Source organism: Ovis canadensis, chromosome 10 (assembly GCF_042477335.2).
Source record: "Ovis canadensis isolate MfBH-ARS-UI-01 breed Bighorn chromosome 10, ARS-UI_OviCan_v2, whole genome shotgun sequence".
Lineage (NCBI taxonomy): Eukaryota > Metazoa > Chordata > Mammalia > Artiodactyla > Bovidae > Ovis > Ovis canadensis.
The window spans coordinates 33878399-33905488 of record NC_091254.1 but is presented as its reverse complement, the minus strand read 5'-3'; the positions used below and the strand labels follow the sequence as shown (position 1 = coordinate 33905488).

Here is a 27090-nt window from a genome sequence, read left to right as displayed (position 1 = left end):
TACATACATAGAATAGATACAGGAATATGTGAAAAGTAACATAATAAGAATACACTAATCAAGTACAAGCTACAAATAATTGCTATGAGGATGTGGAAAATGAAGTAACTTAAAACTAGATGGATAATGGACAGAAGTTTAGTGGAATCAGAAAATCTTACATAGATATCTTGAAAGTGCTGATGGGTTTGGATTCCCAGAGAGAAAAAAATAACCATTCATTTATTCATCAAATACCATATTTACTAAGTGCTTCCTATATGTTATATGCTAGGCACTGTTCAAGGCTCTAGAGATGCAACACTATACAAACCTACTGCAGAGCAGGACCAGGCAGGTCATCTCACAGACATGATGGGAATAGAGAACACAAATAAGAGAGTAGAGAGAAATTAAATACTAGTCTTAAATACTAAAGTAAAAAGTGTTAGTCACTCAGTCACATCCGACTCTTTGCAACTCCATGGATTATAGCTGGCCAGGCTCCTCTGTCCATGAAATTTTCCAGATAAGAATACTGGAATGGGTTGCCATGCCCTTCTCCAGGGGATCTCCCCAACCCAGGGATCAAACTCAGTCTCTGGCATTGCAGGCAGATTCTTTACCATCTGAGCCACCTATGTGCTTAAAGAAAGTGAAGTTGCCCAGTCGTGTCCGACTCTTTGTGATCTCATGGACTGTAGCCCACCAGGCTCCTCCGTCCATGGAATTTTCCAGGCAAGAGTACTGAAGTGGGTTGCCATTTTCTTCTCCAAGGGATCTTCCCGACCCAGGGGTCAAACCCAGGTCTCCCGCATTGCTGGCACACACTTTACCATCTGAGCCACCTGGGAAGCCCAAGTATTTATAAGCTTAAATACTAGAATGTTTCTAAATGGGAGAAAAATGTTTGGTGTGCCTTGAACTCCTTTTGTCATTACGGTCAGAACAAACTGCTTTCCCTTCTCAGTTGGTCAGCTCTCTTAGCTTCTTAGATATAACTTTATTACAACCAGAATAATACAAGTCAAATAACTACTACCTGCATAAAGATTCCCAGCTGAAGTGTGCAGAGAGCAAAAAGGGAAAGAATGGCTAGTGGGAAGTTCAATTTTATGGCTCCTTTTATCTTTCCAGTGGTTACTATCATATATTATCAGTCTCTTGCCAGAAACATCTCCCACTTGGTATTTGTCTGAGTTGTGACTCAATTCCTGAAGGTTCTGTTCTCCTCCTTTCGGGTAGAATCGCTGAAAGGAGACTCCATGTAAATTCCTTTTTGCTACTGATACTTAATAAGGTTTTTTTAATTCATCCAGCAATGCTTCTTTACAGACTATTTACAGAAAGTATTCTGTGTTTTGGGTAAGCTAGTAGGGAAGAGGATAAGATGGGATGGGGGGCTAGGGAGACTACAAGAGGCTGCAATGCAAGTGTTAGTTGCTCAGTCGTGTCCAACTCTTTGTGACCCCATGGACTGCAGCCCACCAGGCTCCCCTGTCCATGAGATTTTCCAGGCAAGAATACTGGAGTGGGTTGCCATTTCCTTCTCCAGGGGATCTTCCCAACCCAGGGATTGAACCCAGGTCTCCTGCACTGCAGTCAGATCCTTTACCGACTGAGCTACAAGGGAAGCCACAATACAAGAGGCTACAAAATAAATGACAATCAAGAGCTTGGATTAAATGGGCAATTTTCAAAATGCAAAGGAACGTATTAAGTAGCAATATAGAGAAGTACTAGAAGAACTAACAAGTTTAGCAACTGTTTACCTATGGGAAGTAAATAAAGACATAACCTAAGATTACAAATTTGAAGGTTCCAAAATTTGTGTTATCACCAACAATAGCCAAGAAATTTAGAAAAAATAGCTTGAAGGAAAAAAATGAAACTAATGTCAGATCTAAGCAGGATATCACTAGAAGACAGAGGACTCAAGCTTTCTTGATAACCTGTTGGGCCTGTTGATGTACATGTGAAAGCCATTATTATATAGAAAACAGATTGAAACCCTATGAGCTAAAAAGGGAATGCAATAGACAACATCAAACGGCTGTGTATAATGCGTTAGCAATTTCAAAAGAAGTAACCTGGCTTTGGAACTCTTTCCTCAGGTCAAAGATGCCCTTTACTAAACATTCTCTCCCTTTTAGCAGACCCCTTAGTGAGTAAGAATAATAAACTTAATGAATAAAATTAAAAGACTTTGTTTCCTTGGATTATCTGTAGATAGTAAGTAGGCAGGGCTAGGACTTAAGTCCAGATCTGTTTGATTCCAATGCTACTTTTCTTAACTAAAAATCTACTTTGCCTCCAAAAGTTACCTAAAAACAATACATAAACAAATAAATAAAAATTGGCTATCCTAGATCTTTTGCATTTCTATATGAATTAATTTTAGAATCAGCTTAACTTTTTTTTAAGCCTACTAGAATTCTGATTTGAATGTATTAAACCTTTAGATCAATTTGAGGAGAACAGTCATATTAATATAAACCCATGAGGTAAACTGGAGGTAAATCTCTCCAGTTACTTAAGTCATCTTTCATTCTTCTTAGTGCTATTTGCTCTTTCCAGGTTTCAGGACTTTCATGCCTTTTTTCAGATTTACTCATAAGAGCTTATTTTTTATGCTACTGTAAATGCTGTATATTTTTTACATTTCCACTTTCAATTCTTTGGTGCTAGAATGCAGAAATATAAATGATTATTAGATATTGATTTTATATCCCACTGTCTTGCTAAACTCAAGTTATCCTAGCAGCTCTTCACCAGTTCCACCAAGAGGAAGAGATGCATGATTTATTGTTGTTTAGTTGCTCAGTCTGACTCGTTGTGACCCCATGGACTGCAGCCTGTCGGGCTCATCTGTCCATGGGATTTCCCAGGCAAGAATACTGGAGTGGGTTGCCATTCCCTTCTCCAGATCTTCCCAACTCAGGGATCAAACCTGCATCTCCTGCATTGCAGGCGGATTCTTTACCACTGAGCCACCTAGGAATCCTAGATAGATGATTATATCAGTTTTATTTCCTCTTTTCCAATCTGAATTTTTTTTTTCTTTCCTGATTGTACTGGTCAGAACTTCCAATACTGAATAAAAGTGGTAAGGGCAGACGTCCTTGTTCCTCATTGTTCCTGATCTCAGGGAGAAAGCATGCCATCTTTCATCAGGAGATACAACGTTATTTTAGGTTTTGCATAGATATCTTTCATCTGACTGAAGAAAAATCCTTGCATTCCAAGTTTGCTGAGTTTTTTAAAATCAGGAATGAATACTGGGTTTTGTCACACGTTTTTTTCTGCATCTATTAAGATAATCAGTTTTTCTTTTTTAGTTTAAAATGATGAATTATACTCATTGATTTTTTAATGTTAAAACCAATCCTACGTTCTTGAGATAAACCCAATACTATCCTTCTTATATATGGTTGGATTTTATTTAATAAAATTTTGTTTAGGATTTTTCAATTTATGTTTATGAGGAAGACTGGCCTGAGTTTTCTTGTTATGTCTTCATAGTATTTGGGTATCAGGGTAATGCTGGCCTCCAAGAACAAGTTTGGAAGTATTCGCTCCTCTTCACTTTTCTTTAAGAGTTTATGTGTAACTGGAATTATTTTTCTTTTCCTAAATGTTTTGGAAGGATTTGTCAATGAAGCCCTATAGACCAGAAGTTTTCTTTGTAGGAATATATATATATATATATATAAAGTGAAAGTGAAGTCGCTCAGTCATGTCCGACTCTTTGCAACCCGTGGACTGTAGCCCACCAAACTCCTCCTCCGTCCATGGGATTCTCCAGGCGAGAATACTGGAGTGGGTTGCCATTTCCTTCTCCAGGGAAGACGGGAATTTATATATATAAATTATTTATTTATTTGGCTGCACCAGGTTCAGTAGTTGTGGTGTGGGCTTAGTTGCTCTGAGGCATGTGGGATCTTACTTCCCCAACTAGGGATAGGACCTCTGTCCCCTGCATTGCAAGGTAGATTCTTAACCACTGGACCACCAGGGAAGTTCCTATAGGAATATTTTAAACTAATAATTCAACAGAAAAATGACAATTCAGGTTATCTATTTCTTCTATTATATCTATTTCTTCTTGAGTAAGCTTGGTAATTTGTAAAATCTTTGAAGGACTTTGGCCATTTCATCTAAGCTGCTGTTGTTGTTTGCCTAAAGTTGTTCATAATATTCCCTTATCATCCTTTAAGTACCTGTAGAATTTGTAATGATGTTGCCTCTCTTATTCCTGATTACCAATCTTCCTGATATGTGTCTTATCTTTTTTTTTTCCCCTACCAGTCTGGCTAAAGGTTTATCAGTTTTACTGACCTCAACAAACCAAGCTTTCATCACACAGATATTCTCAATTGATTTTTGTTTTCCACTTCAGTGATTTCCACTTCAATCTAAATTATTTTGTGATTTTTTTTTTTTTTTTGCTTCTTTGTGTTTAATTTGCTCTTCTTGAGGTCATTGCTTTGAGGGTTTTTTTTTTTTGGTATATTCTAATACAGGCATTTCATTTATTCAGAATTCAATAATGTATTTTTATTCTCCTTCAGTTCAAAACACTTTCTGATTTCATTTTTGAGTCCTTTAATCAATGGATATTTGTTTCAAAATATTAGGGATTTTCCAGTTAGCTTTCTGTTACTGATTTCCTATTTAATTCCTTTGTGGCCATAATATACTTTGCATGATTTGGATCCTTTAAAATATACTGGGACATATTTTATGACCTAAAACAGAGATCAGAAAGCTTTTTCTGTAAAGGATCAGGAAGTAAATATTCTAACCTTTACAGGCCAAAAACTCTGTCAAAATTTTTTTCTGTTTTTCCAAGAAACCTTTCAAAATATGAAAACCATTCTTAGTTCACAGGGCAATATAAAACCAAGCTAGATTTGGCAGTAGGGCAATAGTTTGCTGACCCCTGGCCTAGAATATGCTCACTCTGGGTAAACGTTTCATGTATACTTGAAAGGGAAGGTGTATTCTGCTATTTTAAGTGGAATGTTCCAGGAAGTCAATTAGGTAATATTGCTGGATACTGTTATTTAAGTTTATTACATCCTTGTTAGGCTTCAACTTTTTCAAGCAATTATTAAAAGAGGCGTACTGAAATCTCTGACTATAATCGTAGATTTTTCTTTTTCTCCTTGCAGTTCTATCAGTTTTTGCTTCATTTATTGTGAACCAACTGTTATTTAGGGCATAAACATTTAGGATTGTTATGTATTCCTGATTAACTGGCCCATTTATTATCATGAAATGACATTCATTATCTCGTAATATTTTGAAATCTTAACACTTTGAAATCTTACTTCTTTCGCTATGTTAATCTAGCCACACCAGTTTTCTTTTGATTAATGTCAGCATCAGCATGGTATTTTCCATCCTTTCATTCTTAACATTGTTGTGGTTTTGTATATAAAGTGTTTTGCTTTTATCCAATCTGATCATCTCTGCCTTTTACTGAGGATTTTTAGATCACTTACATTTAATGTGATTATTGATGTGCTTAGATATAAGTCTATCATCTTGCTGTTTTCTGTTTGTTCTATTTATCCTATGTTCCATTTGTTTATTGTTCCTTTTTTCCTTTTTCTGCCTTTTTTCAGATTAAATTTTTTACGGTTCCATTTTTTCTCATTTGTTGGCTTACTATCTAAGAGTGTTTTATTATTCTACTGGTTGTTTAAGGATTTATATATAACTTATCAGTCTACTTCCAAGTGATATTACACTATTATATGTACAGCAAATATCATACTTTTTTTTTTCCCTTCCTGGACTTTGTGCTATTATTTTCATATATTTTACTTGTGCATGTTGTAACCCCCATAATATTTTTTTTTAAACAGTTGATTATCTTAAAAGAGAAGTAAATAGAAAAAAAATCTTACATAGTTACCTTTTCCAGTGCTTATCATCCCTTTGTGTAAATCCGTATTTCCACCTGGTATCATTTCCCTTCTGTCTGAAGGACTTCTTTAACATTTCTTGTAGTGTAGTCTGTTGAAATTTCACTCTGAATTTTCAGTTTCTGTAACACTCAGTTTCAATGTGGGTAAACATTAATTAATCAATTCCCTGCCATATACTATATAAATAGCCTTGGCTAAACTGTAGAAGAACTGAAAACAAACGTATTGTACAACCATGAAATAGCTTAGAACCTTGCCTGTACAAGTCCAGCTTTGGGCAATGGGAACTTTAAGCATTCCAGGGTTTTAAAAGCTGAATAAACCTGGATCATTTTCTAAAATATCAATTTTACTCAGAGATTTTGAAAAAAATTATAAGCATTATATTTATATTAACCATAGGACTATTATGGTATATAATGCACTTTCATTTTAAATTTAAGACAAAGTGCAAAACTAAAGAAAATTCTATCTTGGGACCCAGATTTTGGGGCAGTTATTCACTCTTCTCTGCTATTAACCGAACTTTTGTGGAAAAGTCTGAAAAGCAGTGACTTTGATGATTATTCATGATTTTTTTAAAACCTTTCCTAAAATTGGATGCTGTCAACAAATGCAGGTTATTCATAGAGATTTTTATTTAATTTCAATATGTATTTCTAAATTGACCACTATATCCTGTCATTCAGCTCATGAATCATTTCTTATTGTACTCATAAAAAGTATACTTGATTCCAAGTTTTTAAAACACCCATCACTATTCCCGTGAAGGAGGACTTTTACTTACCAGTTCTCACTTTGGCTGGTCAGTGTGCCTGCATCAATCAGAACCTGCAACATTGTCCAATTTTCTGATTCCAGTCCAGGACAGGGTAAGAATGCACATAAACAAGCCTGTTAGAAATAGGCCTAAAATAAAGATAGAAAAAGTGTTAGTCGCTCAGTCACATCTGACTCTTTGCAACCCCATGGATTGTAGCCCACCAGGCTCCTTAGTCCATGACATTCTCCAGGCAAGAATGCTGGAGTGGATAGTCATTCCCATCTCCAGGGGATCTTCCCAACTCAGGGATCGAACCCTGGGCTCCTGTATTGCAGGCAGATTCTTTACCATCTGAGCCACCAGGGAAGCCCCAAAATAAAAAGGGTCATTATGAAGACCTACCAGAAAATCCAATTCTAAGATTGCATCCTAAGGAAATAAGTCAAAAATTTAATTATTTTATTGTTCCTTTTACCAGGAGAGAAAAATCAGCAGGAATCAATAAAAAAGACTCCCAAATAAGAAACTGCTTATTTTACAACCTAATATTCTATAATAGAATACTTATTCAGTCATTAAAGTATATTATAGTTGAATACCTTTTGCTCAGAAATACATATGAACAAAAACAGGTGTAAAAATATATTCACTCCATTTACTCCCTTAACACCTGCTTTCTTACCTTATTTTAACCTCAATTCTCAACTATTCCATTTTCCTTCAAACCACAATCTTTCACGTCATTTCCTATCCAGCCTAGATTCCCGGGTTCATCAATTTCTCCTGCTTATAACCTTGCTCCCTCTCCCATTCCTTATAGCATGTATTATACTTTTACTTAAACTCACCTATGTATTTATCTTTTATGTTTCCTTTATCAGAAAAAAAATCAAAATGAATCTCCATTTCAGTCCCACAATTTAAGTTACACATGTAACCATCTTTGCCTCCTCTCTAATCTCAGAGGAAGAAGTATTCTTCCTTTTCTTTTCCAGCTCAGTTCCTCTACTTACACCTTTGATCCCGTATCAGTATTGAATAAGAGATCCTCATCTCTTAAGGCTTTACCTTTATCCCTCCTATTTTTTTTAAATCCCTTCTCTTTTTAATCTCTCCTCTCTGCCCTCTCTTCCTCACAGTTTATAAATAGGTTAAACTCTCTTCACTGTAGAATCTCCTCCTCTATCTTTTAACTTCCTCCCTACAACTATCATTCTTCAATTGTATTTTGAATAAAAGATGAAAGGTTTTGGAAATTCCCTGGCAGTCCAGTGGTTAAGACTCAGTGCTTTCACTGCGGGGTCCCTGGGTTTGATCGATGCTCAGGGAACTAAGATTCTTCAAGCTGCATGGCGTGACCAAAAAAAGAGAGAGCGAGCTGAGGAGACTTGGAATAATATAAATTTAATATAACTTCTCTCAATTTTAATATACTTTTCAACTCAACACAAACAGAATTCTGCTACCATCAGTACACTGAATGTGCACTGCAAACATTCTGGCAAACAGTACTAATAACAAAATTGCCATCATGTTTTTCAATTTATTCCAGTCGTGTTTACTGTCTGACCCTCCTGACTTCTTTCCTTCTGAATCTTCTCTCCCATCGGCTTCTCAAGCACAGTTCAGTTGGTGCTCCCTTCCCTTCCTCTGCTATTTCTTATCAGTTCTTTATCTTCCTCCTCTTAATTTGCCCATTTACTAATGCTCTCATTTCCTCTCCATATATTCCATCTCTATGAGCAATGGTATCCCCTGATTTTAACTATCACCTATTTAATATCTGCCTTCAGCCCAGGCCTTTCTCCTCAGCCTCAGACACATAGATGCCAAGCTCCCTAGTGAACATCTCTACATGGATACCCCACTGGCACTTAATCTTCCACATTCAGTATGTCTTCACTGAGTTTCTTATCTCCCTCCTCTTTCCTAGTTTTCCATTTCACACTTTTACATATACACACATACGTAGAAGCCCCATTCCTCCTCCATTTGTCTCTATTCCAGTAAAACTGTACCATACAACCAAGCTGGGGACCAGGGAGTCATTCAAGACTCTTATCTCTATTCCAGGCATAATATCCTAGCACAAAATCTCATTGTTTCCCTCCATGGCTATAAAACTACAGAAAAATACTTCCATTTATTTAAAAAATACAATAAAATCACATTTTCTAACACTCCTTCTAGTATTTACACTATGGAACAACAATCATGTTATCTTACTAGCAAACCATGAAGCTTTTATGTTGTTATTTAGTCACTAAGCCATATCCTTATCCTGGTGGGCTGCGGTCTATGGGGTCACACAGAGTTGGATACGACTGAAGCGACTTAGCAGCAGTAGCAGCAGCAAGCCATATCCAACTCACTGCGATTCCATGGACTATAGCCCACCAGGCTCCTCTGTCCATGGGATTTCCCAGGCAAGAACACTGGAGTAGGTTGCCATTTCCTTCTCCAGGGGATATTCCCAACCCAGGAATCAAACCCAGGTCTCCTACATTGGCAGGCAGATTCTTAACCACTGAGTCATGAGGGAAGCCCTATCAACGTTTATATAGAAACACATATAGCTGGCACTACTTCCAGAAAGCCTTGTTAATACCCCTGTACCTAATGGTAGTTAGCACACAGCAGTTATTGCTTAACTCTCTGTTCATTTTTGAATAAAGTAAATGTGACATATTTGAAATTATCTATAGTAATGATTAAGCTGCATTTTACACAGGTTGATAAATGACAGGACTCATATACTATTTTATAATTAGGGAGGAAATGTTCAAAAGTAAGTTCACAGACCCAGTTTTAAGGGCAAATAAAAGTTATACATAAATTATCTTTACATCAAGTAATTTAGAAGAAGCTTTGAACTTTATTATAATTAACAACTAAAGCAAAGAAGAACTAAAGAGCCTCTTGATGAAAGTGAAAGAGGAAAGTGAAAAAGCAGGCTTAAAACTCAACATTCAGAAAACTAAGATTATGGCATGCAGTCCCATCACTTCATGGCAAACAGATGGAGAAACACTGGAAACAGTGACAGACTTTATTTTTGGGGGGCTCCAAAATCACTGCAGATGGTAACTGCAGCCATGAAATTACAAGACACTTGCTCCTTGGAAGAAAGGCTATGACCAACCTAGACAGCATACTGAAAGGAGAGACATTACTTTGCCACAAAGGTCCATCTAATCAAAGCTATGATTTTTCCATTAGTCATGTATGGATGTGAGAGTTGGACTAAAAAGAAAGCTGAGCGCCAAAGAATTGATGCTTTTGAACTGTGGTGTTGGAGAAGACTATTGAGAGTCCCTTGGACTGCAGGGAGATCCAACCAGTTCATCCTAAAGGAAATCAGTCCTGAATATTCATTGGAAGGACTGATGCTGAAGCTGAAGCTCCAATTCTTTGCCACCTGATGTGAAGAACTGGCTCATTGGAAAAGACCCTGATGCTGGGAAAGATTGAAGGCAGGAGAAGGGGACGATAGAGGGTGAGATGGTTGGATGGCATCACTGACGTGATGGACATGAATTTGAGCAAGCTCTGGGAGTTGGTGATGGACAGGGAAGCCCGGTGTGCTGTAGTCCATGGGGTCACAAAGAGTCAGACACAAGTGAGTGACTGAACTGAAACTGATGTGTGCTAACATTTTTCACATCTAAGGATTAAACTTTAGGAATCTCAATTTTATATAACAGGAAAGGAGACTGAGTATAAGCAGAGATAGATGAAAGGACCATTAGATTTAGCTACATGCTATAAGAATTTCTTGTCAGGAAAAGGTTTCCTATCTACTATACTCTATCAGTGGTTTCGCAGTTTATTAGAAGTACTGCAGTTAAGTCACACCAGTTTTGGGTTGTTTAGCCAACAGCATAAACATCTAATTGTAAAAACCCCGTGTTTATAAAAATACATCTTCCAAAAAGGGAAAAAAGTTCTTTGGTTAAGTATATGTGTACTACTTCTCTACATGGAACACTGACATGAATTTAATCTTCTGTTTCACTTCAAACATTATTTTTGTTTAAGGGTTTCTTTAAAATTAGCTATGAGGTCTGTATATACCATCCAAGTTCACTGGGTCAAAAGTTAACAGTATGGGGTCATCAAGTAAATTAAATGTTAACAGCAAAAATTAAAGGACTTAAATTAAAAACATAGGGCCTAATCCTATGATGAAGAAAAGTAAGGAAAAAGTGTTCCCATAAGAGCTATAAACTGTTCACCTATTTAAAATAAATTACTTCTTCAGAGCTGCCTTAAAAAGTTAATTTGTTTAAAACACGTAAGCATTTCTTTGCCAAAAGAGAACGTGAGGTATTTTATTCTCCTTATTTCCCTATATATTTCTTCTATAAGAAATAATTTTTTACATATTAATAATAGAAATGTAGCATGAAGCCAAACTGGTCACATGGCCTCAGTCATATCTCCTAGAGCCCAGAGAGTTCCAATTTGACTTCTATTTACTAGAAATGAGTAAGAAATGAATGTCAATAGATTCTTGTCCTCCTCAACTTCTAGAAAAAGGTTCTTCCCAAGTCAAGCAAGCCTCTGAGAAAGCCATTAAATGTTTTTTACTCATTGTAAAGTTTACTTATCGTGTACTCAGTCGTGTCTGAGTCTTTGCGACCCCATGGACTGTAGCCCACCAGGTTCCTCTGTCCGTGGGATTTTCCAAAAATACTGAAGTGGGTTGCTGTTGCCTCCTCCAGAGTATCTTCCTGACCCAGGGATCGAACCCACATCTCCTGTGTCTCATGCAGTTTCTTTACCACTTCACTCAATGTGAAGTTTATTTATTAAATCCCTTCAATTTTCCTTTGACACAGAGTCAAGAATATACCCATTTTTATTATTTACCAGTCCTTTATATTATTTAAATTGTTCCTCAAATACACACATTTTAATGGCTAGACAAAAAGCTAGCTGACCCCTGTGTATTTCAGGCCACATATGGTACCTGATCTACCATTTGGGGTATCACTTTTTGAGATGGGCTCTGTTAAACTGGAGAATAACCAGAAAAGGGAACCAAGAGTATGAAGTGTTTAAAATCATCAGCCACTAAAGAAACTAAGGATATTTGGAGAGTAGAGGTTCAGTTGTTCTCATGGTTGAAAATACTAATGGTCATACTTAAGGGGTTATCACATATAGATGGGAATGAATTTGTTCTCAGCAGCTCCAGGGGGCAATTACAAATAGGTGTGAAGTGGTGAGTGAAGTCGCTCAGTTGTGTCCGACTCTTGGTGACCCCGCAGACTGTAGCCCACCAGGCTCCTCCATCCATGGGATTCTCCAGGCAAGAATACTGGAGTGCGTTGCCATTTCCTTCTCCAGGGGATCTTCCCGACCCAGGGATCAAACCCAGGTCTCCTGCTATGCAGACAGACGCTTTAACCTCTGAGCCACCAGGGAAGCCCTTAGAATCATAGACTTGTATTAGTTAAAGCACAAAATAGGTGTACTTTAACTAACAGAAGTCTATGATTCCAAACATGAATAGGCTAACTTTCCTTTACTAAGAAAATTTAAATTATTTTAAAACAATATTTCAGAACACTATATTTAATATATCTGAGGTCAACACTTTCACACTAATTATTTAGAAGTTAGATAGTTGAAACAAATGGGTTTATCCAAGTATCCTTATTGTAATGGGTTGGGAGCAGGGTAATTCATACTTCTTTAATAAATATTACCATTAATAAATGTCAGGCAGTTCAGTCGCTCAGTCGTTTCTGACTCTTTGCGACCCCATGAATCCCAGCACGCCAGGCCTCCCTGTCCATCACCAACTCCCGGAGTTCACTCAAACTCATGTCCATTGCATTGGTGATGCCATCTAGCCATCTCATCCTCTGTCGTCCCCTTCTCCTCCTGCCCCCAATCCCTCCCAGCATCAGGGTCTTTCCCAATGAGTCAACTCTTCACATGAGGTGGCCAAAGTATTGGAGTTTCAGCTTTAGCATCAGTCCTTCCAAAGAAATACCAGGACTGATCTCCTTTAGAATGAACTGGTTGGATCTCCTTGCAGTCCAAGGGACTCTCAACAGTCTTCTCCAACACCACAGTTCAAAAGCATCAATTCTTTGGTGCTCAGCTTTCTTCAGAGTCCAACTCTCACGTCCATACATGACCACTGGAAAAAACCATAGCTTTGACTAGATGGACCTTTGTTGGCAAAGTAATGTCTCTGCTTTTAAATATGCTATCTAGGTTGGTCATAACTTTTCTTCCAAGGAGTAAGCGTCTTTTAGTTTCACAGCTGCAGTCACCATCTGCAGTGATTTTGGAGCCCAAAAACATAAAGTCTGATACTCTTTCCACTGTTTCCCCATCTATTTCCCATGAAGTGATGGGACCAGATGCCATGATCTTCATTTTCTGAATGTTGAGCTTTAAGCCAACTTTTTCACTCTCCTCTTTCACTTTCATCAAGAAGCTTTTTAGTTCCTCTTCACTTTCTGCCATAAGGGTGGTGTCATCTGCATAGCTGAGGTTATTGAGCTTTCTCCCAGCAATCTTGATTCCAGCTTGTGCTTCTTCCAGCCCAGCGTTTCTCATGATGTGCTCTGCATAAAAGTTAAATAAGCAGGGTGACAATATACAGCCTTGACGTACTCCTTTTCCTATTTGGAACAAGTCTGTTATTCCATGTTCAGTTCTAACTGTTGCTTCCTGACCTGCATATAGATTTCTCAAGACGCAGGTCAGGTGGTCTGGTATTCCCATCTCTTTCAGAATTTCCCAGTGTATTGTGATCCACACAGTCAAAGGCTTTGGCATAGTCAATAAAGCAGAAATATATGTTTTTCTGGAACACTCTTGCTTTTTCCATGATCCAGTGGATGTTGGCAATTTGATCTCTGGCTCCTCTTCCTTTTCTAAAACCAGCTTGAACATCTGGGAGTTCATGGTACACGTATTACTGAAGCCTGGCTTGGAGAATTTTGAGCAGTACTTTACTAGCGTGTGAGATGAGTGCAATTGTGCAGTAGTTTGAGCATTCTTTGGCATTGCCTTTCTTTGGGATTGGAATGAAAACTGACCTTTTCCAGTCCTGTGGCCACTGCTGAGTTTCCCAAATTTGCTGGCATATGGAGTGCAGCACTTTCACAGCATCATCTTTCAGGATTTGAAATAGCTCAACTGGGATTCCATCATCTCCACTAGCTTTGTTCGTAGTCATGCTTTCTAAGGCCCACTTGACTTCACATTCCAGGATGTCTGGCTCTAGGTGAGTGATCACACCATCGTGATCATCTGGGTCATGAAGATCTTTTTTGTAGTTCTTCTGTGTATTCTTGCCACCTCTTCTTAATATCTTCTGCTTCTGTTGGGTCCATACCATTTCTGTCCTTTATTGAGCCCATCTTTGCATGAAATGTTCCCTTGGTATCTCTAATTTTCTTGAATGAATTTTAATTCAGTCCTACAGTCTGTGGCCAAGAATACAGAAGCAAAACAATTTCTCATGTAGGGAAAAATCCTAACAGAATCAGAGTTGAAAATATGTATGCATCTATCCTAAGCCACTTTCAGAAACTAGGGTTCAAAACCATGCAAAGCAAATTTCCCCAAACAGAAGTTTATCTCTTGATCCATGTGTAAATTTTCTCCCATATAACTAACATGGATATACTCTAAAAAGAAACTACTCTAAAAGTAGTTTCTTTCTTTTTTTTTTTTGTCTTTGATGACTTTTAAAGGGTCCTCCCAAAATATTTATGTATAATAAAGTACTTATAAACTGATACCTAATTAACTAAAGCATATACTTATGAACCATTTAAGTACCTTCTGAGGAGGACTGTATCATTATTTTATCAATTTGGTTACAGGGAAAGTCTATCAAAGTTACTTCACAGAACAAAAATATTATCCATATCTGAAATAAAAGACACACTTGCATTTTAAAAACGGAATGTAAATGGGTGAATATGTGGGAAGAACTCATCACATTACCAACAAATTTCAGTGAATGTTGTACAAGTTTATGACTGGAGACCTAGATGCTGTATCTAATGAAACAGTTGTTGTCCGTCTTGAGGTCTGGCAGTTCTCAGACCTAAAAAAAGATAAACAGTACTTTCAATGAATTCGTTAAACAAAAAAGTATAGAAAATTACCTAGATTTGGTATTTTTACCAATTATACAATATTTTTATCAATATATGTGTATATACAAATATATATACACTCATCTGATTAGAGGCTCAATTTAAAATTTCCAGGTAAATATTAAATTTGAAAAATTAAAAGCTCATAGTAGAAACTAAATAGTCATGGATAGATATATGACACAGATAAGAAACACTTTCAAAGCAACCATTATTGTTAAGCCTTATTCTTTTTTTTATGAACTTTTTATTTTGTATTGAAGTATAACCAGTTAACAATACTGTGACAGTCTTAAGTCAACAGTGAAGGGACTCAGCCATACAGATACATGTATCCATTCTCCCCCACCGCCCCCCATCCAGGCTGCCACATAACATTGAGCCAGGTTCCACGTGCTATACAATAAACCTTATTCTTTTTGCCTTATTATAATTCTTCTAGTTTACTAGTTATAATATTCCTAACATTTTTTAGGGAAAAAATCCTAACCATAGCTATTTTTAGCACAATGTTTTAAATATATGATAATCATCAAGTACAAAACAGTCTTAAAACAGAACACTTTGTCCGTAAGAGATACTCAAAAAACATCAATTTATTTCAATTAGAAAACAGCCTTCAGGATGGGCATGTGCACACTACTATATTTAAAATGGATAACCAATGATGACCCACTGTATAGCACAGGGAACTCTGCTCAACTCTGCTGTGTTTATGGCAGCCTAGATGGGAGGGGAGTTTGGGGAAGGATGGATCGTGTATGGCTGAGTCCCTTCAGCACTGTTAATTGGCTATACCCCAATACAAAATAAAAGGTTAAAAACTAAATTTTAAAAAACAGCTTTTACAATCAATATAGAACAAATATTTAATATTTTATATTCTTACCATTTTAACTCACAGATTATAAGGATACACAGAACATAAGAGAGTAAAAATAGGGTAATTCTCAAATTTCTTCAAGTGGCTGAATAATTGGTGCTAAGTACCATTCATTCCCATTAAATCTTTATTAGGAGACACAAGAGACCTGGGTTCAATCCCTGGGTCAGGAAGATCCCCTGGAGTTGGAAATAGCAACCCACTCCAGTGTTCCTGCCTGAAAAAAGTCCATGGACAAAGGAGCCTGGCGGGCTACTGTCCATGGGTTTGCAAAGTTGGACACGACTGGGTGAGTAAGCAGAACTGTGCTGCAGACACAGAACGAGGACATGGTCTTGGCCGTCACGAGATTCTCAGAACCAGGAACTACATCTCCACTTGTGCATGTTCACTACCACAGCCACATATCAACACATGCAAAGTCACTGTTTACATACAGCAGTCAACATTCTCCTATTTGCTGCTTTAACAATTACCATTAATTTAGTGGCTTAAAACAACAGAAATGTATTATTTTGCAGTTCCAGAAGTCAGAAGTCCCAAATGGGTCTCAGTGGGCTAAAATCAAGGTATAGAAAGAGTCTCTAAGGAAGAAACTTGGAGCCTGTAAGGAAGAATCCGTTTTCTTGGCTTTTCCAGCTTCTAGAGGTTGCCTTCATTCTTTGGCTTGCGGCCTGCTTCTATCTTCAAAGCCAGCAACGGCTGGTTGAGTCTCTCCCATCTCACCACTCTGACACTGGCTGTTCTGCTTCCCTCTTCCACATCTAGAAAAACTGGAATTATATTAGGTCTACTCAGATAATTCAGGATAATCTATTTTTAGGTCACGTGAGTAGCAACCTTAATTCTGTCTGCAACTTGAATACCCCTTGCCACATAACAACATATTCTCAGATTCTAGGGATTAAGATGTGGACTTCTTTCGGAGAACCAGTATCCTGCCAACAATATAAATGAACCATTTTCCTCTGCTTTTCTTCAGGAACTCCATCGACCATCATCTAACTCTAATAAAATTACATGCAAACAGTTCACACATGCACACAATTCCAGAGACAGGGGGGCCTGCAATTATAAACATATTCTGAATGTTTAAGAATCACTGGACTAGCTTGTGGAATATCCATGTTGCACAGAAGGATCGTTTGATAGTATCAAAATGCCAAATTTTAGACTGGCTTTTTAACGTGTTTTATTTTTAGCTTTGATCAGAAAACCTTGATATGGATTGAAAGTTTTTTCTTGTATTTCTCCTCTATGTAATTTTTAAAGTAGTTCTAATCATCCTAATTTATACTGCTACATCTTGCACTTATAAACAGTTTTCCAGTTGGTATGCATCATTTTGTGATGATTCTAATAGTAAGTCCAGTCATTTTCCCACAATTTACTTAATAATCTTATTACTATTGGACATTCCAACCCAATCCTCCCTTTCTGCTACTTAGTACTATATTTAATATTCTGGGCATCTTCCTGTATAGATCTTTTCCCATAGTTCAGATTTATTTCATCTAGATTCCTGAAATTGGAATTTCTGGCAGGAAAGATGAATATTTCTATCACCCTTTTTATTATTGCTAAATTACTTTTCAAAAGGCCTGCTTTAACTTACGTTGCCACCAGCCTTTCCTCACTCATACCATCAATATGAGGGGTTTTTTAAATGGCTTTTGTGCACCGAAAAGAATATTCAGAGGTCATTTAAATTCTTATCAAAGTTATGAACTAAAAAACTTAGTTCTTCCTTGACTTTTAAATTCAACTGGAAGCTCTGGTTAGTCTTTGTAAATTTTACCAGCAATCACTTTCAAGGAGGCTTTTAAAGGTCTCTTAAAATATTTAGCTTTTAGAATTTTATAACTTCTATAACTTCTGCTTTCCTTAAGTACTTAAAGTTGGATTAATAAACAAAACCTCTCCAAGAACTTATTTTAAAAAGAAAACCTGTATATGTTTTTCTTCTTTCGCTGTGTATTCGTTAACTGTTGTTTTTCTTATAGACCTCTTATTAACCCTTTATCTGCTTTATATGTTAAAAAATATTTTTTGATTTGTCATGTGTCTTTACCATTTATAGCCAAATTTTTCCTGTGTATATACATTTTTTGTGTAGCTAACAATGTTCTCCAAGATTGTGTTGAACTTTCTATCATTCTACATACCTCCTGCAGTGATCTCATTCAATCCCACAGTTTAAACTACCATCTACAACTACAATTAGTCAAGTTGTAGTAAACAGATAAAATTCTAGTAATCTATAAATAACAGTGCACACCAGAACTTCCCCTAAAGTTCCAGACTTCCAAATCAAAACACCAATCCTAATATCCAGTTATCTCTCCAGAGGATGGGAGGATTGTAGTTAACCCAGAGGCATATAAAAATCAACATTTCACATGTCAAAATCCATCAAACCTGTTCCATTTTTCCCTATCTCAGGAAATGGTACACCAGAAACCAAAGAGCCCCACTACCATGCTTCCTTCTCTCTTCTCCATATATAAAGGCTCCTAAACCTCTTCAGTCTTAGCTTCAACTTTCTCCATCTTAGCTTACTCTGCTTTAACAATATGGGTATTGAATTTACTGGTCCTTTTGGCACAGGACACTAACATATGCTCCTCTTTTGCCTAGAGTGGTCTTCCATTTTTTTGGCCTACCTAATTCCTAAATCTCAGTTTAACTGTCCCTCCTTTGAAAGTGTTAGTTGCTCACTTGTGTCTGACTCTTTGCAACCCCATGGACTGTAGCCCACCAGGCTTCTCTGTCCATGGGATTCTCCAGGCAAGAATACTGGAGTGGGTTGCCATTCCCTTCTCCAGGGGATCTTCCTGACCCAGGGATCAAACCCCAGTCTCCTGCACTGTAGGCAGATTCTTAACCATCTGAGCCTCCAGGGAAGCCTCCCCACCCCCAACCCCCCCTCCCTGCCCACTTAGAAAGGCCTTATTTAAATCTCCAGTGGTAAGTCCCCATTGTGTATGCTTTCATAGCATCCTATATTTTTCATGGCATCCTGTACTTATCACAATGGCAATTTGTATGATTATTAACTTAATCCTCTTTTCTCTTAGTAGACTACACCACAGAGAGAGGAACTGTGGCTGTTTTTCTCACCCCTAGATGCTCAGGACCTTAAACAACACATAACACAGTGTTAAGTCGCTCAGTCGTGTCTGACTCTTTGTGACCCCGTGGACTGTTGCCCACCAGGCTCCTCTGTCCATGGAATTCTCCAGGCAAGAACACTGGAGTGGGTGGCCATTCCCTTCTCCCGGGGATCTTCATGGCCCAGGGATCAAACCCGGGTCTCCTACACTGCAGGTGGCTTCTCTCCTGACTGAGCCCCCAGGGAAGCCCTACGTAACACAGAGTAGATGCTGAACAGTTACCTGTAAATAGTTACACATTAAAACTGAAGCAGTAAATCCAGTTTTGTGTATACTTCATTTCACCATCATTTCTAATCTGTGCTTCAAGTACTTTTTATCTCTTGCCTGGATACTACTGATACCATAGCCTCTGTAGGACTTTCTATCCCTGCTCTTGCACTGTCTAATCTGTTTTTCAGTACCCTTGTTAAAGTGAATTTCTAAAATATAAATCTGATGTTACTAATTGGTTTCAGATTTTTCAATTTCATCAATATAAAAGTGACATGTAAGGCCCTTCATGGTTAAACCTCTATCCACTTGATCAGGCTAACCTTTCCCAACTCCTCCAAAGGTATCTAGACCACAAATCACACAAACTACCTGAATCTTCTTGACCATGCCAGGGTTCCTTCTGACTCTTATTTTCTTACATTCTAAAGATTCTGCCCAAAATGCTCTGAAAGGCCTATTTCTGCTCTCTCTTTTACACCGGGACAATTCCAATCCTTTAAGTCTTCACCAAGATATCCTTCAAGACACAGCTCAACCACCACCTCCTAGAAAGCTTTCCTGAGCCACCTATTCCTAACCTGAGTTAAATGTTCTTCCTATACACTTCAAATTATAATTGTAAAGAATTTATCTTTCCTTGGATTTTCAGCTCCTTGCTTATAGGGATTACATATTTCTCATCTCTATATATCCTATTCACATGTTTGACTAATCTGTGTACCACTACATATCAAACTCATCAAAACATAGCTACCTTTTGAGAACCAGTATTCCCCTTTCTGAGAAATCATCTAATAAATAGAAAAGTCAATTAGAAAAGCATAAAAATATTCACTTCAAGATTATTTATAATAACTAAAAATTAGAGACAACCTAGATATCCATCAACAGAGGAATGGTAGAATCTACTAAATGATAATGTAGCAGAGAAATTCAGAATGAGACTGTAAAACTAACATAGTAACTCAGACGCTTCTTACATGTTAAGCAGAAAAAGACAAAACTATTTCGTATTGTGACCTTATAAAACTATATGTACAGACATTTATTAAGGGAACATGAAGACTGCATGAGTTATTAATGTGAATTATGATTTGACTTTATTCAAACTTTATAAATTGCTATGTCTTCTCAATTATAGTTATAATAAAGAAATTTAAAATTCAACCCATGTTACTAACAGATATATAGTAGTATATGCATATTTTAATGTGCATATATACATATATATTTCCTAACTCTGTCTCCTAAAAGGTCCAAGCAGCAGCAATGAACCTAACCTTGGTCTCTAAGATCATATTCACTAAGAGGAAACAGGGTTATTTAGAGAATAAGCTAACTCCAGGGTTATGGCAGGAGCTAGACTTGAAACATCTTACTATACTGGAAAGCAAGTAAGTATTCCCAGAAAATCATGTAGGCACACCACAAAGGCATAGGACCCAGATTAAAGGTGCTCCCACTAGCTGAATCTAGGACAATTCAAACACCAAAACTAATCAAATACAGACTTTAAAATAGAGGTGAAAGGTCATGATCTGTGTAACTTACCTTGAAATGGTTCAGAAAAAAATGTACAAAATATACACATAACGAATATAGATAGAACACAAGGAAACAAAATACAGAAGTGAAAAAACACAGGAATTCATAAGTTAATTGCAGATAATAAATAAACAGAGGAGAAGAAAGGGCCCTCTGTTTACAGTAGAATGCTGTGGACTGACTGGTCAATATCAAAGGACTTAACAGATTTGCTGAATCATGTTACAACCATCATTGTAAAACTATATTGGCAGTAACATATCCTAAATTTAAATGGGAACTTTGATGAGTAGGATGTATCTTCAAGTATTTCCCCACAGATTACTTATTTGCCATGAAGGAAAAAAAAAACCCCAGTTAACCAAACATTGGAAAATTCTAGCCACATAAAGACCAGATAATCAAAATGAACATCATCAGTGAGGGACATATGGCTATCACATGCTTCTCGAAGTGGTACTAGAAGGATGCAATATCACCTGTGCCATAGTCTAGTTAAGAATGCAAAACCTCAATTTAACTTAATGAGGATGCATCAGACAAAAACAAAATAAGGAAAGTTCTCTCTAAAAGGAGGGTGGAGGGAGAAACTATATTCTTTAAGAATGTCAAAGTCATAAAAGATAAAGAAAGGCTGCGAAAGTGTTCCAGTAAAAGAAGCTAGAATCAAGACCCACTAAATGTAGTACCTGACCGCAGACTGGCTCCTATATTGAAGGGGGGGGAAGTGCTACAAGGACCAACCTACAAAACGCCTGTATCAATGGTAGATTGAAGTATTTTTTTAATGTAAATTTATGAAGTTGATAGGAAATAAGTATTTAGGGATCAAGTGCCAAGATGTATGTAACTTAACCTCAAATGGTTCAGAAAAAAATTGCATATAAAGAAACATATATATTTGGAGAGAGAAAATTTGCAAAAGAGCAAGTAAATGATACCAGTGTTCTCTGAACTGTTTCTATTTTTGCAACTTTTTGTAAATTTGAAATCATTTCCAAGTAAAGTTTTTTTAAAAAAAATTAAGTCCACCTCAGAAAAACAAGACCAACAGGAAAATAAAAGCTATTTATGTAGCTTTTACATCTGTGCAATTTGCATCTATGCAAACTGTTTTTAAAACACTCACCAGTGTATACCAAGTTTTCAGGTTACTGCTCACAGTGTTTTAAGAGGCTTCATTCTTCCTTAAAAGATGAACAGACCTGTAACTTTCACAGTTTATCTAAATAAGCTAATATGTTGAAGCCAACATTCCATCAGTTGCAGCTTACTCTTAAGAAACAGCAAGAGGGGGGAAAAAAAAGCATCAAAATTACAAGACCTCTGCTCTCCACACTACCCATATTTACCATTCATTTGCTGGTGATTGCATGGCAGTTTCCAAAGTAAAACCTCAAATTTTAAATTATGACTTCAGTTTTATGACAAGTCAAGAAGAGTATGCAGAGAAACAAACTAGGTGGGTGGAAAGGGGTGGGAGTAGGGTGGCTAACTCTTCACTGTACTGAAGATGAAAGAAAGCTGCAAACTTCTGCCCCAATTGAGTCCCTAAATAATTGAGTCCATTCTTCTCATCAAGTGTATCACTGTATGAAGTATTAAAGTTCAAGGAAGGTGTCCTTAACTAGTTTTTTACCTGTGAATCTGAAGATCTGAAGTAAAAGTGCTCTTTTTTCTTTGCTTTCAAGTTCAGTTCGGGAATTTGCACCCCCTTGTGGTCAAACATAAAATTCTTCATTTTCAAAATCTTTTTTTTTTCCCCAGTTGGGTTTTTTTGTTCAGGCATAAGAACTGAGTTGCTTGACTTTGCTTTCTCCCATGTTAGTGAATCAAGAAACTTTAACGAAGGATTTTTAAATCCTTTTTTTGTTAAATAGGATCTGTAACAAACAGGAGTTGATTCTTCTAAAAGTGACCTCTATATATACTTTAGTCTGTGCAAAATGGAGACAATAATTACACCTACCTCATGAGTTACTGGAGAAGGCAGTGGCACCCCACGCCAGTACTCTTGCCTGGAAAATCCCATGGATGGAGGAGCCTGGAAGGCTGCAGTCCATGGGGTCGCTGAGGATCGGACACGACTGAGCGACTTCACTTTCACTTTTCACTTTCATGCATTGGAGAAGGAAATGGCAAACCACTCCAGTGTTCTTGCCTGGAGAATCCCAGGGACCGGGCAGCCTGGTGGGCTGCCGTCTATGGGGTCGCACAGAGTCAGACACGACTGAAGTGACTTAGCAGCAGCAGCGTGAGTTATTATGAAGATTCAAGGAGAAAATGGATATACATGCTTAGCTGACATTCAGTACCTAGTAGGTACTCAATAAATGTTATTATTTACTAATATCAGCACTTTGGAATTCTCCTGACAGAATAAATCTTAAAAGTGGATGGACTGGATAAAAATTTTACCAATTCATGATGTTCTAGTACAGTCTTGCAAATAAGTTCCCCCAAATATACCACTTATCCAGACTGCAGCTATCTGATTCTCTCCACAGGTATATTGTTAAATTACAAACAATATGTGTTTATCTCTAGATGATAGAAATTTGGATGGTTTTTATACTTTAGAATGGCCTGATTTTTCCCCTTTTCTCCCTTTAATAATCAGAGCAGTAAAACTATTCCATTTTCATAGGTTACTCTTATGAAATGGCAAAACAAATTAACATCTTTATTCATCTGACAGAAATTATTACTCCATTTGGCAAAAATAATTTGCCTGGCTGATTTATCATTTTAAGAGGCTCTTGAACACAAATCTAATTCCTAATGGCCCTAACTGTAATCTGGTCTTTGAAACACCTCTAAAGAAACCATCCTCAAAGATTAGTGTTAATGACTGACCCACAACAATAGCTAACTTTACTAATATACCATGCACTGTTCAAATACCTTTAATATATTAGCTCATTCACATCCTTAAAACAACTGGATGAAGTATTAGCATTAATCCTTTTACAAAAGATCAAACTGAGAAAAAAGTAACTCTTGTAGAGTCACAAAGCTAGTAAATAACAGGTGAGCTCCAACCCAAGCCGTTTGGTTCCAGAGGTCATTCACTTAACCAGTGCACAAAAAGTACCATAGAGATGTAAGTCACATACTATGCAACCATGATACTACTTGATGATGTCAATTATTAAATTATTAAAATCCATTCCTCTTCTGATTGTACCTCAGTAACGCAAACCATGCTACCTTCTCCCATTTCCTTACTTCTTAGTACTTGAGGCACACTCGTCTAATTTAACTCTCACGATGTATGTCTTTGTATACTCAAACATTTATGATTCATCACAAGTTGTTTTACAATAAAAACTAGGAAAAGGTGTAACAATGCCCCAGATTTTTAACTGTTGGATTCTTTAGAGAATTCATAATAACTTGGGATCAGGAAAAAAGCAACCAGTTTTAAAATAATCTTAAAATGTAATCATTTAAGATCAAAGGGAGTCTTTTTTTAAATCTTAACTAGCCTGGCAACAGGTGAAATAATTCTCTCAAACAAATGAATAGTTAAAAGGTTTTTTAAAGAAGGTATTCAATATTGACAGCTTATCATCACTTACCGTCCTACCACAGTGCCCAGTTTTTTGACACTGAATAGATTTCCCAGGTCTTGTGCTTCTGTTTAGTAATTTTAAGACTTTGGGGAGAGTTTCTTAATCTGAATCTCAGGTATCCTCTTGTGTAAAAGAAAGATAATGCCTACTTCACAGAGCTGTTGTGGGCGATAAACATGATCATTCTGTAAAGCGTTTAGTTAGCACCATGGCAGCCCAGAGTAGTCAATACAATGTATCTAGTTGTTATTACTTTACCAATGCGTGGCACAATAGAAATCCATCTTTGCTAGATTACGCTCCCTTGCTGTTACTGCTGCTAAGTCGCTTCAGTCGTGTCCGACTCTGTGCGACCCCATAGACGGCAGCCCACCAGGCTCCCCCATCCCTAGGATTCTCTAGGCAAGAATACTGGAGTGGGTTGCCATTTCCTTCTCCAATGCATGAAAGTTCCCTTACCAACCATTAAAAAAAAAAAAAATGCCCCTAAGTGATTCCCAAAACTGCACATAACCCATTCACCTCTCCAAATGTTTAAAAACGAGAAGACAGTGAGAGACTAGATTCAATCAAAAGTTACACAGCAAGGTAGAGAATGACCCGGCCTCCAGAATCTGACAGATGCGGACTCGTTCACGTGCTTGCTACCTGTGCTACCTTAGGGAAATTACTTAAACTCTTTGGGCCTTGGTTTCCTGGTCTGCAAACGGAGAATAATAACAGTACCTACCTCATAAAGTTGTTCTGAGGCTTAAGTGCGATAGCTCCCGTAAAGCGTTGACTTACAGCAAGAGCTCTGCAAACAGGCGGGGCTGCTCTAAAGTACACGTGTATCCATACACACGCTCCCAGACACATTCCGTTGTTAGCAGTTTAGACACTGGCAATAAGCTGTTTCTCTTTTCACCTAAGCTGTACTCCTGTTTGTTTTCGTCGAACAGTAGACTAAATGTCTTCCGACTGGTAATGTCACCTATGGACCCTCGGGCCCACAGTCCCCACGGCCCCTCCAGCCCCGCGGCTGAGCACAGGAGCTGCACGCAGGCGCAGGAACGGAGGTAGGAACCGCGGCTGAGGAAGCGAAGCGAGAGCGGCGACCATGCCAGGATTCTGCGCATGTTCAAGGCGAGGGGTTGGAGTAGGAGTTTGCGCATGAGCAGAAGTGTCGGGAAAGCTAGCGTAGTGGGGGTTTGGAGGCGGTATTGACAGCTGTGGAGGCGGCCCGCGTTCCCGGCATGCCCCGGGGCGGCGGGGTTGGCTCTAACGAATTTGAATGAGGAGCCTCAGCGCTTTCGGCGCCATTTTCGAGTGATGCCTGATCTCATCAATCTAGCGGGAGAGACGGAGTAACCTGTCCGAGACTACAGCGCCTCTAAGACTCGGCCGAAAAATCACTAAAAAAAATCCCAAAAATTTACTTAGAGCAAAGGGCACTTGGCGGAGCCTCGTCAGGGTTGGCGCAGCGGGTAAGAGCCTGAAGAAGTAGCAGAGCGGGACTCGGGAGGTGGCAGTGGTGGGACCGGCAGGCGGTGGGGGGTGCAGGGAGTGGGGCAGTGGGTCCCCTTCATTTTAATCGCAAAAAAAAAAAAGTGCAAGGAGATAGGGTTGGGGGGTAATTGGGTTGTCTGAGTGGGCGGCGGCGGGCGGGATGTGGCGGGAGCGCGGAGAGTCGCGGGCGTGGGGGGAGGGGAGCTGCAGTTTGAGCGGGACGCGGACGCGCTGCGGCTCCGCGGCCGCCGCCCAGCGGATCTGTCAGCGGGACCCCCCGCCCGGGGCCGGGGCCGGGGCGCGCTGGGGCTCGGCCGGCCGCGGCTCCTTGACAGGAGGAGGGGGACGGGCGCCCCCTCCCCCGCCGTGGGCGAACCGAGCCGTCTTTTATCGCAGTTTCCCCGGCCCGCGGCGGCCGTCTTCCCTTGACAAGAAACTTGAGGTCTGGAGAAAATTGAGGACCCGGCGTAGCGGGTGCCTCCGGTCCGACACGCGGACAGTCCTCCCCGCGGGACCCAGCCGTGTGTATTTTCGTCTCTGACGCCAAAGCGGGAGATGCCTTCGCGATGTGAGTCTATCCACGCCGCCCGCCGGCTCCGCGCCCCTGGGTCCCGGCAGGGTTAGCACTGACCCGCGTCTGGCTTTTCCAATTTGGGCAAGATGGGGCGGGGGCAGGCTTTTGAGGTTTTAGCGGGCTCCTAGGAGAGATGCTGGACTTTCGCTTTTTGCTCGGGATTTTGGTGGTTTACTCTCACGGTGTCGTCCTTTCTTGGGGGGGGGGCGGGGGGAGTGTTCTTGGGTGAGATGAAAGATGGGGCTTCGACCTTGTGATTTCCTTCTCCGAGCCGCACTTTTCTTAGAAGACTTTTTCCTTCCCCAGCCTTTGAAACATGTCGCAAGAAAAAAAAGGCAATCTTTGAGACTGTGTTGATGTTTTCCTCCCGAAAAGTCTTTCCCCGGAGAACTTAACGGTAATTTTGCAATCCCCACCTTTTCTTGGGAGCGCTCTTGACTTCGAGGCGGAGGGGAAAGGGCTGTTATTTGCCTTTCCCTTTAGTGATTTTTTTTTCCTCCTCGTAGTTTCTACCAATTTTTGCTCGACTGCACTTGAATGATTTGAGCCAGTGACGGCTTTAACTTTAATACTTTATAGGTAGATAATGGCCTTTGTAAAATTCCTCATTAAAAATGTACTGGATCTTAAATCCTTTTCTGCGCTGAAGGCACCTTAGATTAACCCTTTCCTGGTGTGATGTATTGCGTATGGGGCGCGCGACTCTGGGTTGCGAATATGCAAGAGTTGATTTTTGCAGCAGCTATTCAATTGTTCGAAAAAGAGGAATAACGCTTTCAGTCACACACTTCTTGGGACTGCCTGCCTAAAGTTTACCTCCCCC

At 38.8% G+C, this 27090-nt stretch overlaps 3 long non-coding RNA genes across 7 annotated transcripts in view; 1 reads left to right on the top strand and 2 right to left on the bottom strand.

The window, feature by feature from the left end:
* LOC138446517 (uncharacterized) overlaps positions 1-25332 on the bottom strand; it is a 42156-nt gene extending 16824 nt beyond the window's left edge. For 3 of the 4 annotated variants that reach the window (XR_011259371.1, XR_011259372.1, XR_011259370.1), the window contains exons 1-4: positions 24936-25332; positions 14659-14761; positions 6703-6824; positions 5903-6034 (exon numbers count right to left, since the gene is read on the bottom strand). This is a non-coding gene — a long non-coding RNA (uncharacterized lncRNA). The remainder of the gene's footprint in view (positions 1-5902; positions 6035-6702; positions 6825-14658; positions 14762-24935) is intronic. The other variant, XR_011259373.1, reaches the window with a different exon arrangement.
* On the bottom strand, positions 15806-22867 carry LOC138446520 (uncharacterized). The gene is made up of 2 exons (XR_011259377.1): positions 22600-22867; positions 15806-16469 (listed from the first exon to the last, which is right to left on the bottom strand). It is a non-coding gene; the product is annotated as an uncharacterized lncRNA (long non-coding RNA).
* Positions 25333-25440: 108 nt separating the features above from the next.
* The window catches only part of LOC138446516 (uncharacterized), a 29046-nt gene continuing 27396 nt past the window's right edge, over positions 25441-27090 (top strand). For both annotated transcript variants that reach the window (XR_011259369.1, XR_011259368.1), the window contains exon 1: positions 25441-25671. This is a non-coding gene — a long non-coding RNA (uncharacterized lncRNA). The remainder of the gene's footprint in view (positions 25672-27090) is intronic.